At 41.2% G+C, this 12,990-nt stretch overlaps 1 long non-coding RNA gene across 1 annotated transcript; it reads right to left on the bottom strand.

Moving 5' to 3' along the window:
• Positions 1–2,529: 2,529 nt before the first annotated feature.
• On the bottom strand, positions 2,530–12,772 carry LOC146548798 (uncharacterized). Its single transcript, XR_014890409.1, has 2 exons — positions 11,521–12,772; positions 2,530–7,634 (listed from the first exon to the last, which is right to left on the bottom strand). It is a non-coding gene; the product is annotated as an uncharacterized LOC146548798 (long non-coding RNA).
• Positions 12,773–12,990: the final 218 nt, after the last annotated feature.

The following is a 12,990-nucleotide window of genomic DNA, read 5'->3' as shown; positions in this document are numbered from 1 at the left end:
CATACAGAGAAAGTATGGTGGCTAATTTTTTTTACCATATTGTGCAAAGATATCACCAGTAAAACAATGCATATATTGTCCTCCAATATAATGAGGAGGAAGAATCAAAGGAGGATCCAGGGTTAGAAGATAAGAAAATATTGCCAATATTTAGACCACATGCTACTTCTTTCTCTGAAGAAGCCCCCACATCTCCCACCTGTAGAAGTGGAAGACGAGTATGAAGTGAAGGAAAGTGATGAAGATGATGATTAGGAAGAATTTACTCCATGGCTTTTAAATCAGAATGAGTTTGTATTACTTTTATTTATCTTACTTCTTACTCAAATCTTCTAATTTTATGATTCTTTTTCTTAACTTTTATCATGTCTCCCTATGTTTTTATTTCTTTTGATTATCTTAATTGTACAGCACCTTGATCAACATTTTCTGTTTTAAATGTGCTATATAAATAAATTTGACTTTGACTTTGAATCTGAAATATGTTCAAGTAGGTTCTCAGGCATCCAGGACATGGTAGTCTAAGGAGATTGGAAAGAAAGTGACAGGGCTTCTTGAAGTTTCTTGAATTTCCAGAATGTGAAACTGAAATAGAAGATACACATCTTTCATTTCAATCATGATGAAGGCAAAAATCAAGCAAGAAGGAAGAGTCAGCTGACACATAGGAATATTTGCAGTAATGTGAAGAAAAACTGATCTGGTCTTCTATCCTTCCCAGTGACAGACGATGCATGACTATCTGTCAATGCACTTTACCCTACCGCCTACTGGTGTTGGCCAGAGGGGCCGATGGCGCGATATGGTAGCCTCGCTTCTGTCAGTCTACCCCAGGGCAGCTGTGGCTACAACCGTACCTGCCTCCACCAGTGTGTGAATGCGAGAGTGAATGAATAGTGGCATTGTAAAGCGCTTTGGGTGCCTTGAAAAGCGCTATATAAATCCAATCCATTATTATCATTATAATGTACCAGTACAGAGGAATAAACATGAGCTTCCTCCTGCCTTTGTTCTCGTGAAAGTTTGCCTTCACTAATACCCATGCCTTGGTGTCAGTCCTACCATGCCAAAACATAGAAAAATGTCAGGTAGTAAGTTGGAAAAAAGTTGAATAAAATTGTTGACCCCAGAGGACAAAAGGAGAAGGGAAATCGGGAGGAAATTACAAGGCTTAAGCACTATATGGTCGAAAATAACATTAGCTTATTTCAATAAAAAACACTCACATATGCAGAACTAGGGTGGCAAAAGATTATTTCAGTGGCACATGGAAACACATGCCAGCATATCTCGGCATGTGCCGGCATGTGCCACTGAAATAATTGTTCAATTTTTTTTTTCTCCAAATGTCCTGTCTGACACTGTAGCAATCACAATTATTTTCTGAAGGCAAAGAAAAATGCCCAACAAACTTATTTTCCCAAGTAGACCATTACAGCTTTTGCTGTAATGATCCCAGTCCATCCATGTCCTGATGGACTGGTCCACGCTTTGTGTTTATGTCTTTGTGTGAAATCTGTTTACCTGCCATTTGCTGTTTTAGCTGTTTCGTGGTTGTTGAAATGAAAGCTTTAACCTGAGATACTGGCGTTTATATTTAAAAATCTATTCAGGATTTAATGAATTGATACCACGTTATTCAAGCTAAAATCTCTTTTAATCAAAACATTGATTATTTAAACCCATCCCTACTGTGCAGCATACAGTACCAACAACACAACACATGATATGTTCAGAGGCAGCAGCCAACAAAGGCATGGAGGGCCCCAGACATCCAGAGACCCCCAGAGAATGAAGGCCCAAGGATGACCACCGCACGTCATGGATTCTTGATATGATTCCTTGTGACGTCACAAGGAATCATATCGGGATGGTTTCCTGATATGATTCCTGACGTCAATCAGGTTGCCTCCCATTCAGTAGGGGAGAGCGGGGTAAGTTGTCACACTCTTCACACTGACTAACTTTTACTGAGCACCATACATCACAACGTAATAAATGTTTCACCAAATGAAAGACGGAAGTCTCGGGCACATATGATGTATTCATTACATTTTCATATCTTATCTCATTACGGAGTTGTAGACTGTTGAATGGAGAATGTGCACTTGTGACAATTTGCCCCATCGGCAGGTAAGTTGTCACACTAGATTATCTTAAAATATGAACACAAATACTTAATTATGATTATTGATTTTAATTGTTAAATTCAAACCAAAACTGGAAATTTGAACAATTATGCCAAGAGAATTTGGAAAAAAACAATTATTTCAATCCAATACACATTTTAATCAAAACATTAAGTAGAAAGAAAACTTTAGTTTGAACTTTAAACTCAAATGTTCTCTGGCTTGCACATAAATCCATCATAACTGAATGGAATGCTGCAAATAACTTGCTTTACTTAACATGTTTATCCTCTGAACAAAACAGATGCCCTATTTCTGATTAATCAGACTCAACTTCATAGTGTTGAAATCTCCCAATTCTTTGAATCTTTGGGCTGAAGGAGGGACAATACTCGGTGTATCAATGCTCAATCAACAATCATTTATTTCCATACAATTCAACAGTCAGAGCATTACAACGTCCGGACGGGAGAGATGCTACCAGAGGGTCAGGCACATGTCTCAAAATGGTGACGGGTTGCTCAGCTTTTTATAGTCTCTAGTGGCCCCCAGCTAGTCGTAAAAGCCAAAACATCACATTTTTTCTCTGTTACAGCGCCTAAGTTATGACCTCGGCAGTTGTTTCTCTGCTTTCTGTAAGGTGGGGGTGTGGAATGTGGTCTATCTATCTCCCCTGTCTTTAGACACAGAGTCTCCTGCTTACAACCTTCTCTTCATGATTCAACAATTAAGCATGTCAAGAAAACAGTGTAACACATTCCCAGCAGATCAAGGATACAGAGTGATGCACATTTATCTAATGAACTAATATGTGAATATGTTCTGTTAACTCAAAAGTATAATGAGAACTAAACTACATACAGCTCACACACTCTATATTAAAGGGTATAATGTGATCTACAGCAGTATTCTAATTCAACTACTTTGATTACATATATAAGGTAACATATAATAACAGAATAATCTAATAATTCCCCCTTTTGATCTCTGAAAGAGATCACTTACAACATGCACTCCAGGGTCGCAAGTAGGGGTGGGTTTTTATAATCGATTCATCGATTAAAATCGATTCTGGCTTGGATAACGTAAAATCGATTCATTAAAATCCTGAATCGATTTTTAAATATAAATTTATTTTGCCCAAAATGCTAGAATCTCTGGTGACATCTCACAAAATTTCAAGAACCACCAAACAGTTAAGACAGTAAATGAGAGCAGGTACAGGGATTCTGCACATAGACTTAAACACACAGCGCGACCCGCGGATCAGAATCAGTTAGATGTCGCCTTTCTCACAGTCGGGGCTGAAAGCCGACAGCTGGCTGCTTCTGATCTGTCGGCGGGTCCGCGCTTTGTGTTCACGCCCTTTATGCGCTGATTCTAAAGCTGTTAGTTTGATCTCTCTCCAAACAATATTGACTGAACCAGCAGCAAAAGAAGATCCAAACGCTTCACATAAACATCGTCATGAATTCACTCTTTTACTGTTTTGCTTCCATTGCGATGCGCAGCTCTCTCTCTCTCCCTCTCCCCCTCTCTCTCTCTCGAACAGTTTCCCTTTCTTCATTATTCGCTTGCTTGTTACCCACAAGTCTACTGTTGCTTACAGCGCTGTCGGCCGCTGTTTTTTTTCCCTTTTACATTCTTCCGAAAAGAAAACCTCATTTCTGCTGTTCAATACTGAACAAATTGAAACTTTTTAAAATTATTCAAAATGCAAAATGCTTAGCCGTGTCTCTAATAAAACCGCTGTAACGTCAGAGGTAATGTTCATTAATTAATGGTTTTCTTTCGTTTTTGATGTACTGCAGAATATTTTTATAAAACCCAGGCCAGGAAAATCACCTACATGTTTTTCTGTGTTTTATCTTCAGCTACTTTGACACAAAGGCATCTGCTGTGATGCTCACACCTTGGATAAAGTCTTGCGAGTGTCAGCTTCCTTTTTATAGATACAAAAATATGTAAATGTACTGATCTGAATTATATTTCTGACTGTCAAAATTTCCCAGATTTAAATCGAATCGAATTAAATCGAATCGTGGATCGAATCGATTCGGGACCTTGTGAATCGGAATTGAATCGATTCTAGAAATCAGTGACGATACCCAGCCCTAGTCGCAAGGTCCAAGTTTCCTTGATCCTGAGGCCCTCTGTCCCCCTTTAACGGGTGGACCATATGTGGGATGACCTCTGTGTTCACGCAGTTCAGATGCAAGCAAAGTTAGATTTACAACCATAACAGCAGTTACAGATGACTCTCCCATCACTCCCCAATTCTCCCACAGCTTTATTTTGGTGCTCCAGTTTTCCACTCCCATTTTAATGCCCCCTTATACCTTTCAAATGTACTTAGACTAGAACCTCTGTCTAAGGAGCTTTTAACCTTTATTTTTATTGCTGCAGCTACCAGTGTCTTCCAGTTGGGTGATTCTCAGCTTCTTTCTTCAACCTCCGGGGTTAGACCACCCTTTAGTCATTGCACAGTTCTGGGGATTATTCTGCCCCGATTTCAAACAAAGATCTGTGTATTTTGGGGTCACCGGCGTGTCCCCCTTTTTGCCAAGAGCCTCTTGAACCTCGTTGGTCTGGTGTTCCTGGTTTTCGCCAACCCCTTCATGGTTATTGCTGTGTTTGTGGGATCCATCTTCTCCAGGAGCCCAAACGTCATGACACTTGACCCCAGTTGCTGTCTCGGCAGTCCCTACATCTGTCCCTGCTGTGAAGGGTCCTCACATCTCCGGGTCCCCGTCTGGTGTCTCTTCCTTTCTCTGCAAGAGACAGAAAACCAAAACACCTCTCTCCCTAGCCTTGATAATCTAATATTGTTATCCATTGTTGTTCTAATGATTCAAATTTGGTTTAAAATATTATGTTCAGGACCTATTCTAATCATAATCTATGTGTGTGTAAAAGAAATCAAAAATTAGTGAACCCTTTCTAAGTCTAACACATTATAAGCTTAAGTTTTACCATAGCTAAATTATTAAACACAGAAATAACGTCATAAGATGTTCATAAAACCATTGTTTGATGTTCGGACTCAACTTCCCCCTTTTTGACACACTCCCATGTGTCAATTCATTGGAGCTAGACAATTAAAAGAGAAGGTTGGTGACATCATATCTCAGAAAGTATCAGAAATTCTTCTCTCGAGTACCGTTGCTCCAGCCTTGTCATCCCTGAGGATCTTCGATCCCGAAAATGTCCCTTCTCCTCATGTAATAAAGTCTGTCATCCTTCCATGCCCTGGTAACTGGTCCATCCAGAGCTGTAACATTTTGAAATGTACATACAACAAGCCAAACCACACCTTGGTCACACCAACCCTCTTCCGCCCCGAAGATGTCCAATGCCATCCTAGTATGGACTGTCGAAAGTGGCTTTAACGCTGACTATCCTGACAATCCATTTTATAACGTTTCCTGGTCAGATTTGCCAATCTCTGCACCAGGGTTTTAAACTTTTCGCCATTTCCATTAGTTGTTATTTTTATTTAGTTTCGACTCCAGATTTTCAATTTTTACCAGTTGTAATTAGTTTTTACCAATTCTTTGCTAGTTTAGTGTAGTTTTTATTTTCTGAAAATCCTTAGTTTCAATTTAGTTTTATTTGTGTTTTGCAAGAATTAAGTGTAACAAAATCCCAGTTCCATCATATCAGTCATGCTCTTCTGGTTATCCTTGGGTGTTGAGACTAATAACTATTAACTCTTGCCGCACCGAGTGGTCCTAATTTTGGTTCAAGTGAATTGATAACCTTTTGAAGGCGATTGTTTCACACCTTTATTTAGATGTCCCAGTCCTGTTGTCTCGGGATACATCACGCTGCCTTATCTGGGGTTAGCTGTTTTCTGGGGATGCGGGTTGAGTGGGTGAGCTCTTCAAGGAGGGGGAGTGTGCTCCCCCTGATGAGGTCTTCTAGGTAAGCTAGGTTAACCTTCTTGTGTGAGCTTTTCAAGTGCACTTTAAGGTTAGTGGGACTTTTAGTTTTATAAATGTCCCTCATGACCCCCTGATGACCCAGTATTTCATTTTTGCACACTGTAGTACACATTTTAGTTTTTGCTTGTAGCTCGCATACTCTACTTGCCACTCCTCTAAGTCCTGATGTTTCTTAGAGAGGGCAACAGTACCTTTAAAATTATATCACATGTGTGGGGGTGTGGCCTTGCCAATTGTTTTGCCCACCTTTTCAAAATGGCTGGCGTGCCCACAAGCACATTTCATGGAAAAAGAAAGGTAAGCTTGATATTTACATTTGAAATGTTTTGTTAAACTCAGATTTTTATTTTATTCTTTTTACAAGTACCCCTCCTCGGTGGCGAGAAACTGTTGGTGTGGTCAAGTGGGTGCTCTGGAAACAAACGCTCAGGACAGAACAGTTATCAGTCATGTACTTCCTACAAATTTTGCATATGTTTTATTCCATATTGATCCTCTGAGTGTAATGGTACATTTTAATTTGAATTTATCCAAACTAAACACAATATTTTCTTTATTTACTTTGCTCTTGTTCTTTTTCAGTACCACATCCTATCAAATGTCCCTGTCGATTATATTCTACATTTAATAACTTACTATTTCAAGTGAGAACCTAAGTCACGTGGACCAATGTTTATTATTGCATATCTCTATTCTGAATGTGGCCAGTCATTCATAGGTATTGTTAAATTTTGGCGATTTTCCTCTATAAAATTTAATTGACTTTTTTACAGTGGCCTGCTGTGGTTAATAGTAACATATTCCAGTCATGAGTGATATCAATAGTTATCTCCACTGTAGCATTTGGCATTCCCAATAATATAACATGATACCTTAATCAAAACACAGCTAATATAGCACAGTTTTCTTAATGCAAACATCAGTAACTCAAAATCAGCAACCACAGTGTTAAGTCTGCAGTTCATACTTATGTGAAGCTAGAGTCTCCTCCTCCAGTCTCTCTTATCCTCCTGCTCCTGAAAAAACAAAACAAAACAAAGCGAAGCATCCACCCTTCTCTTGTCGGCTGGGTGAATTGTTTATGAATTGTTTATTGGCATTTACTAATCCTAAAGTGGGTGCAGTCATTGTCTCAGTATCAAGTCAGTCAAAGCTTTTAGTCGTCAGTCCATCACAGTCCATTCACATGCATACCTCCATACACATTCATACCAGATGTTGCTGATAATGGAGTCTCACGCGCAACCTATTCGAGCATCCATCACCAGCAAGATGACGTCATCATTTTAAAGGAAAACAATTCCTTGTTGTTTTTTGGGCCGGATTGACTCGGTGCAATCCTTTTAGATCAGTGTTCCCTATAAGTGAATTTCTCCCAAGCCAATTACAATCATGGAGAAGCACACTTTGCAACTGTTTACAGTAATAATATTTTATAGCGCTTTAAATTTCAATCTTTCAGGCCTTGTTTAAAGAGCTGATTGTTAAATCATGAACTCACAAAATATCAACATATCACCACCGGTGGATCACACCTCTCAGATGTTTTTTCTCCAGTGCACTGTAACAAAAACGAAAACAGACATAACCAACAAAATACTACTAAAATAACACAAACTAGGGCCCGTTGCAGACATGTCCAAGCATAAAACTATCCCTCTCTCGCTTACGAGAAAGAACACAAGCCAAAGCTCACTGATAACATCAAACTAGCGCTAAACAAAACCAAACAATCAACCAGAAATTCACTGGAACATTTTGCTTCCTGCCGGGACAATATTGTGTGGGAATGAGAACCTCAGGTGCCGTAACACCTTTTGTTCCTCCTTGAATTAAATCTCAATCACAGAAAATGCCGTACTCCAACCTAAACTTACACTATTAATTCATCATTTTCACTCTGTGCCACTGTTCCTCATCAGGGCTGTGTGAAGCACAGCAAAGAATTCAGTCAAGGCCTTGAGCCATAAACAGACATCACGCACAGACATTGTTTTCATAACCAAACTTTTTTAGACCTTATTCCTAAAATCTACATAAATGCCCTCTGGGTGACATATAACACATTCTAAGTATTTAATGGTAATCAATGGCTCCTCATAAAAATTATGCATTGGGATGTTTGTGTGCAGCATTTTGCATATCAGCATAAGCAAAGCATTCTTCATTGCATCAGCGTGTATGTGTGTGTGCGTGTGGATCACTCTTCATTGCACAAGCGTGTGCATGTGTATGTGTGTGCATCACTTCTCAGTGAATCAGCATTCCAATGTGTGTGTGTGTGTGTGTGTGTGTGTGTGTGTGTGTGTTCATCACTTTCCTGTTCTGGTGTTCTGGGTAAACCACGGCCTGAAGCATGCCCTGGGGTCCTGCCCCCCTCCTTTTCAGTTTGTTTGCGACCATTGCTGCTGCTGCTGCTGCTCAAAATTCAGTCCGTCCTGGTTCTGACCCCAATTGGGGCAGTCCTTTCTCCAGTGTCGATGTTCACCGCAGGTGAAACCTGCATCTTCTTCTGTGTTTTTGTCCATTCTGAGGTGCCTTCTGTCCTCAGTTACTCCTCTTGTCTCGGTCACGCCCTTTTTCGCCACCCGATCATCCGTGTTGGTCCATCACTGTCCTGCACAGTGTGAATGCAAAGTTATCAAGGTCAGCATTCTTTCGCTCGGCCTTACTTTTCATTCGGGCTTGGCGGGCGTCTCGTCACAGCTCTGTCAGCTGACGCAGTCTGGGAATTTTTCCCCCGTGTAGTGAAACGGGCCTTAGGTTTAGTGCTCTCCGTCTCGGCTGCATGAGATCACATTCCTGCAGGTCTGTTGACATTCTCAGGTCGTTGTTGTGGGTCCAGCTGTTGCAGCATTTGGTCAGTGTCACGTATGGGGGAGAGCAGGAGTCCAGTCAGCCTCGGCTTTCAGGGCCGGCAAAGCAGCCTGTAATTAAATATGTATAGAAAAAACAAAAACAAAACAAAACAAAAACAAACAAAAAACAAAAACAAACGAACAGGAAAATGATGTTGTGTTGGCTGTGTTATTCAGAGGGGAGACAATGGGGCCAGGCCCTGTGTCAGCCTTCTCTCCCCCTTTTTTTGTTTTTTGTCTCCCGATATAATCAACTCCTAACCCACCAAGTTTACAGGACAACACCGGTATATGTTAAAATTCTTAAGATCATGTTTAAAAGCCCAAAAAAGGAACTTTCTTTCATTCAGTAATCACTTTTATTAATCAATCAACAGAAAACATGTCACAATTTGAATCTTTTAACCACTAAATTTGTTGTGTCTTGCCTGGTTGGTTAGACCAGTGTTCCTTTTTTTTTTTTTTAGTTAAATTGTTGTCCTGCAACCCAGAGGGTTTCTTTGTCAGTAATGTATAGACTTCATCATTTAAGTATGTTAATTTTTCTTTAACCTTGCTGGAAAATCTTCACGTGTTCATGAGTGTAAGCTGTTTCTTCATTGCGTGTATGTGCATTTGTATAAAAGCAGGTTAATTTTATCTTTTCTCAAACTAGGCGTTACCTTAAAAGGAGCCTTTCTCTCAGATTTCTCTGCTTGTGTGTGTTTTTGTTTCACCTTTTTGTTGTGATGCTCCGGACGCCTTCCCAACCTCCACAAGTCCGTTGGCCCCAATTTTATGTGTTAAAACTTCTCTTAATTTCTCCTCTAATTCTCTCCTCGCTGCTGTCTTTTTCACAGTTGCTGATTCGTGCTGGGTGTGGTTCCCATTACCTATAATTTTGCTTCGGCCGCTGTGCTTGTGGGGGCAGTTGGTCCAGGTCCGCAGCTTCCTGTATTAACACACTAAGAGATTTATTTAATTTCATTTTCATCACTGTTAAACAGATAAGCAGGCAACCCGCCTACCTTGACAGCGTAAACTGTACGCCAGTCTCCCAACACATTCCTCTCTGTACTCCTCCATAATTCTCCACTGCACACCTCTTACTATCTCTCCTTTTTATTTTTATTACACCACAGAGTAATACACCCAATTATGCCCGTCTATCTCTATGTGGCTCCAAATTCCCTCTTTATTTTAATTTCACACTCGTCAGGGGACAGGCACACAACAATTTCAACCACTGAAACGAGGAATTCAACCTTTTTATATTTCTTTACTAATCTAGACTCAACGTTTGTTCGCAAAATGTGTCTTGTTCTAGTCCGGAAATAAATGTGAACCCGTGATTACACGGCCGTTCCAGTGTTATTTCCGTAGCTATGCGGGGGCCCTCACCTCCCCAAGTCACCACCTCAGCACCCGGACGACGCCGGTCCTGGCCACGCGTCCACGGACAGGAGGGTCGCTACTCCATAGGCAAAATGTTCCACAGGTACACTAGGCATCAACCTTTGATCCTAAAATGTGTATTTGCTCTAATGTCCTCCTAATCAAACACATCAACCGTCACTGTCACTGTGTTCACGCTTCACACTTCACACAAAAAACACACTCAGAGCGCGCCTCACTCACACTCTCACTCAGTGCGCGCTTTACCCACAAGACAGCACCCAGAGCGCACCTCGCAGCTTCACACACACTCTCTCACCCAGAGCGCGCTTTCACACTCACACACAACACTTTTCCTCAGCGGGAATTTTACACAGAAACCTCTGAGCTCAACTATTAGATCTTCTTAAAGCACACTGCACCATAGACCAAAATACCCCTTTCTCTGCGCTTATGACCGCCACCACGGGGCAAAGTCGCATCATAAAAGTGATGCTTGCATCCCCGAAGTTATACCTGACATCATAAACCAGGTGTTGCTATGTACTTAAATTTTACTTTGTATTATGACCGCAGCCCTTTATACTCGACTGACGCCACAAACCACCGTCAAGCCTCTGTTCAATGTACTAAAATTAGCACCAACCACTACTGCACTTCACGGCCGCACCACCGGAACACGCCGTATCATAAACCAAACCTACGGACGTGTTTCGCTCTCGCGTTGCCAGCGTTCAACTGCACCGTGAAGCCAGCATCTGCTTTTCCTTAAATCAACTTCTATTTCATAGCCGGCAAAAGCCAGGACGTCACTGACACCATAAACAAAATAAACAAACCTCGACTTCAATGTACTGGACTAATGGCCGCGTCTTCAGAATAAATTCTAATGTATTATTGCTACAGAAGCCAGTATTAGACAAAATTAAATGTGGAAGGTAAAGTGGCTGCAACTAGTCCAACGTAGTATGTTATTAGTATCTCGGTAGAAGCAGTTTACTGCAACTAGACCAACGTAGTATGTTATTAGTATCTCGGTAGAAGCAGTTTATTTAACACACTGGAATTCAGCCTCAACTTATGTTGTTAGTATCTTGCGCCAAAAACCAGACACCGACAAATTTACTGTGAAAATACGTGTAACTCAGCGAACAGATTAATTTGGAAAGCCCAATATGCACATTTGGTATTTATAATACAACAGGCTGTGCTTACCTTTTTATTTTTGGACCGGTCCTCTGTTCACCTCGCCTCACGATCTCACCAAAGGTCAAATCTGCACCTCCTCAGCACACCAAAGATCCGGGTCACGGCACCAAGTTGTTGAAATCTCCCAATTCTTTGAATCTTTGGGCTGAAGGAGGGACAATACTCGGTGTATCAATGCTCAATCAACAATCATTTATTTCCATACAATTCAACAGTCAGAGCATTACAACGTCCGGACGGGAGAGATGCTACCAGAGGGTCAGGCACATGTCTCAAAATGGTGACGGGTTGCTCAGCTTTTTATAGTCTCTAGTGGCCCCCAGCTAGTCGTAAAAGCCAAAACATCACATTTTTTCTCTGTTACTGTCACGGTCCTGGGTCTCCTGACCCAGCGTTTTTAGTTCTTTGTGATTTTCGTATTATTGTACTTGTGTGATTTATTCTATGGCTTCTAGTTTTGATCCCTTGCCCTTCATGTCTCCCTGTGTGCCCCTCTATGTATTTATGAGCCCTCGTCCCCTTTCGTGTTTATTCCGTGTCTCCCCTGCCTGTTATGTTGGTGTTCTACTCGTGCTCTCTCTCCTCCTGTCTGAACCTCTGTGCTCCCTGTTTCACCTCTCCCGTCAGTGTTCAGTTCACCCCGCCCTGTCTCGTTATGGCTATCAGTGTCACCTGTGTTCCCCGTGTGTTCCCACTCCCCTCGTTAACCCTCTGTGTATTTCTGTCTGCGTCTCCCTCTGTTCAGCGTGACGTCGTCCCTCTTGCTGTGTGGATCTCCCTGTGTGTCTCTCTGTGAGTTTTCCAAGTTCCCAGTATTAGTTTAAGTTGTATATTTGTTCTGCCAGCAAATAAAGCTGAGTTTTGAGTTCATTCCCTCGTGCCTGTGAGTCCTGCATTTTGGGTCCTACTCCTGCCTGCCGCACAGCGTTCCGTGACAGTTACAGCGCCTAAGTTATGACCTCGGCAGTTGTTTCTCTGCTTTCTGTAAGGTGGGGGTGTGGAATGTGGTCTATCTATCTCCCCTGTCTTTAGACACAGAGTCTCCTGCTTACAACCTTCTCTTCATGATTCAACAATTAAGCATGTCAAGAAAACAGTGTAACACATTCCCAGCAGATCAAGGATACAGAGTGATGCACATTTATCTAATGAACTAATATGTGAATATGTTCTGTTAACTCAAAAGTATAATGAGAACTAAACTACATACAGCTCACACACTCTATATTAAAGGGTATAATGTGATCTACAGCAGTATTCTAATTCAACTACTTTGATTACATATATAAGGTAACATATAATAACAGAATAATCTAATAATAGTCACAATTCTGGCACACATAAATTGCCTGGCCTGAGGTGCAAGCATCATGGGCCCATTTGTTGCATTTTACGCATTTTACCCAGGTCTCTTTTGGACGACTGTTTGAAAATGGCTCCACACAGACAAGGCAGAAGCACTCTTCATCATCTGAT

This window comes from Mchenga conophoros, linkage group LG22 (assembly GCF_057382185.1).
Source record: "Mchenga conophoros isolate Kocher_MC1m ecotype Shallow Benthic linkage group LG22, M_conophoros_male_GT1.1, whole genome shotgun sequence".
In the NCBI taxonomy this organism is placed as follows: Eukaryota; Metazoa; Chordata; class Actinopteri; order Cichliformes; family Cichlidae; genus Mchenga; species Mchenga conophoros.
This window is presented reverse-complemented; position numbering and strand designations above follow the sequence as displayed.